Genomic DNA, 3,642 nt, shown 5'->3' on the forward strand with positions numbered 1-3,642 from the left:
AACTGAGAAGTGACTTGTTTTGTAACCGACATGGGCGTGTTTTCAGATCAACAAAACCAGGAGGTGTCATTGACATTTTATGATTTACAAACCATCAGAAGCAACGTTGGAAGTACCCTGCAATTTCTATGCCTTAACATCCTGCAGTTGTTGATGCAATCATGCACATACAATCGAGAAATACCATTTCTTTATTTTTATGTTGTAGGTTCTGTCTCAGGTGTGTTTTCATGTGTCAGGGGAGAATCATCAAAGGGTCAAGAATCACAGTTAACCTTTTTTTCTTACATGACATACATTAAGGATTAGCAGCTCGTATTTTTTTATCGCAGGTCTTTTTAAATCTGCTCTTTTATGTACAATACGTATTTTACATCTATTTGTATAGTACATCTCCCTAGGCTATACATTTCTAATGCAAAAGTGAAGTGAAGTAACTTAGGTTAGATATTCGACAGACAATGAGGCAAGATCCAGCACTGGAATGTTGAGTCATACTAAATCATTGTGTCAATAAACTGGAAAAGTAGGAAACACCTATTTTTTGATCACGAGTTAGTGTTTAGATAATAAACAGGATGAGCCTCAATGCGCACAATATTTCTCTGCTGCAATGAGGCCTACTGTGAGTGTGAGCAACAAAAAGGAAAACAGTGTCATAAATCCCTCCTTTAATAAATCTAAGATCCAAAATTATATTTGTACTTGATCTTAGGCCTAATTTTATTAATTTTTTTATTAAAGAGGTGAGATGTGAAAATAATAACAGATGTGTTCAAAATGGACATGGAGGATTTCATGGTAGCTATGGTTTTCTGCAGGTGGAACATTAATATTTAGCTAATAATTAGTCCCCTGCCAAGTATGTTCATAGAACTTATACAACATAATAAAGGAAACAAAGAATGTATTCAGTATTCAACTAACACTTTAATCACAATGGTTGATTTTATTGCACAATGCGAAAGAGAAAATTGTAATATGATATAAATATTTAATCCTTTATTGTCTGGATTGTTATGCTTCGCCTACTTTTATGGAAAACCATCAAAGGGCCCAGAGTTACAGTTTCACGTGCCACCAAATCTGAAACATGAATAAAAATGAAAGTGAGTCAACAAATATTTAATTGGGACAGTTTTCACAGATTATGAAAGTTATAAAACTGTAGGATTTACAGTTTACCTTCAGGGATCAGACTTCCAAGGTTTGTTTGACCGGTGGGAAAGTTGCTGTCGCATGTATCGTCGCAATCGACACACATCATCGACACACATCATCACTGCCATCGACATTTATCCATCTGATGATTAGTATACAGAATTTATAATTTGGTATGAATCAAAATCAATCAAAATGTCTCTGCTGCAATAAGGCTAACCCTAACTCTCCCCTGGCACATGCAAATACACCAGAGACAGAACCTACAACATACAAATTAATAAAAAAGGTATTTCTAGATTGTTTGTGCAATTGCATCAACAACTGCAGGATGGTAAGGCATAGAAATTGCAGGGTACTTCAAACGTTGCTTCTGATGGTTTGAAAATCATAACATTTCCATGACACCTCCTGGTTTGCTTGTGCCACAAACCTGAAACCAATAGAACAGCTGTACATGAGAGCTATCAAGGTGTTTGACAGAAAGCCATATTCATACCACCACTGTACCTTGAAAAACTCAATTTCTTGAGTTTTGACAATTTTAAAAGTATGTGCTTTTTTTATAAATGCTTACATGGACTGGCCCCCCGTCCCTTAGGGGAATTCATCCACAAAAAAGACACTTGACGCTGCACTTGGTCAGAAACCAGAGGAGACTGTGAAGTCCACAAACAAACAGACGTGCAATCACCACTAAATGCACTTTAATACAGGGGAATCTCCTCTGGCACTTTATGTAGCTCTTGTATCTTCTCTTGCACTTTATATGTCGTTGCTGCTATATTGTACTGCCATGTGGTAAATACTTGTGTATGCTGCTCATGCTATTCCTGCATATCATGTATTTATTTTTGCTATGTATATAAATGTCATGTTCTTAAATGTTGTATGTGAGAGACTACGGATGGAAATGAGCTCAGAGCTCAAATCCGGCATATTACACTTGCCGCATTATTTGTTTAAAGTGTTCATTGATATGCATTGTCCCTGTCAAATAAACGATTAAATGAAATGAAATGGTTTTGTTGATCCGAAAACACGCCCGTGTCGGTTACAAAACAAGTCACATGCATTTCCCTGTTCCGCACACACAACTGAAGCAACAGGTGAAGGCCGTATGTACGCTGATGACAGCATATGAGACTATAATATTGGTAAGTGCAATTAGTCTGAAATGTCAATATAAGATGTAAGACCAATACCTTAATATTTTTTTAAATCGTGATGCTAGGTTCTGTTAAATTGAAAATGTAATTTTACTCGTTACAAATAATTATCGAGAAACCATACTTTCAGATTAAATTGTTTGGCTTTAATGGTAGACGCTCTACCCGTCTCTACCATATAGTAGTCGATAAGAAACAAATATAGCTGAACAATGGCAAATAAAAAGTCCTGAAAAGTGTATCTTGTCTTGTAATTATAACTCTAGTTCTAACATTTTAGGTTTTAGGCATTATGAAATAATAAATAAGGTTACATTGAGCATTTCCCTCACTTCTTTGTTAAAATCCTCATAACTTTTCTCTCATATAGTTCTCCGATTAATTACACCCAAATCCAATGTTGAAATAATAGCCATTTCTTTGTTTCAAGACAAAAATGTAAGGAGGAGAGTGGAGAGATCACGTGATGACACCGGCGAGCTGAGCGGAGTAGTCGGGTGCAGGCGGTAATCAGACTTAACTATGATTTAACCAAAACTGAAAGTCTCAAAGTGTAATGCGCAGTCAGTTCTATTAGTGTGTAAAAATATCTGCGTCTAAATGCCCGGCAGTAGTTTGACCAGAGCTAGAGCAAAGAAAGACAGCGGCCTCATGGCGGAAATGTTTGGTGAAGAGGAACACGTCCCCAAGTGGGCTAACCAATTGCTTATCGAAATACAAAGCGTTAAAGAAACCTGTAACGTAAGGTTTGACAATCTGGACAAGGCTATTGTTCAATTAAAGAAAGACTCTAAGGCCACTTCTCAAAGAATAAACAACGCAGAGAAGCGCATTAGCGAGATAGAGGATCAAGCCAATTCCCAAGGGAAGACAATGGGTGATTTGTCCAAAGATGTCAAAGCCCTCCAGGGGAAAATGCTGGATCTGGAAGCTAGAAGTCGGAGAAATAATCTCATCCTAGCCGGCCTCCCCGAGGGTAAAGAAGCCGGTGGTATCTCCCCACTACTGGATAAAATTCTCCGACACTTCCTGAAGCTGAGTGACACAATCCCCGCACCTGAGATAGAGCGTGCCCACCGCGCTCTGCGTCCCATCCCGGACCCTGGGCATCCTCCGCGGCATATCATCATATGTTTTCTCAGATGGAGCGATAAGAACAAGGTGTTTAAGACGCTGGCGTCTGCTAAAGGAAAGCTGACATGGGACGGACATGATCTTCGCATGTTTCAGGATTTCCCAATGGAGATACAGCGCCAGCGGGATTCATACAGAGAGCTCCGTAGCATACTGCGCAAAGAAGACTTACGGCACG

At 38.6% G+C, this 3,642-nt stretch overlaps 1 long non-coding RNA gene across 1 annotated transcript; it reads right to left on the bottom strand.

The window, feature by feature from the left end:
- Positions 1–990: 990 nt before the first annotated feature.
- LOC104959228 (uncharacterized) lies at positions 991–1,312 on the bottom strand. The gene is made up of 2 exons (XR_799839.1): positions 1,186–1,312; positions 991–1,086 (listed from the first exon to the last, which is right to left on the bottom strand). It is a non-coding gene; the product is annotated as an uncharacterized lncRNA (long non-coding RNA).
- Between the last annotated feature and the right edge of the window lie 2,330 nt (positions 1,313–3,642).

This window comes from Notothenia coriiceps, unplaced genomic scaffold (assembly GCF_000735185.1).
Source record: "Notothenia coriiceps isolate Sejong01 unplaced genomic scaffold, NC01 NC01_scaffold00030075, whole genome shotgun sequence".
In the NCBI taxonomy this organism is placed as follows: Eukaryota; Metazoa; Chordata; class Actinopteri; order Perciformes; family Nototheniidae; genus Notothenia; species Notothenia coriiceps.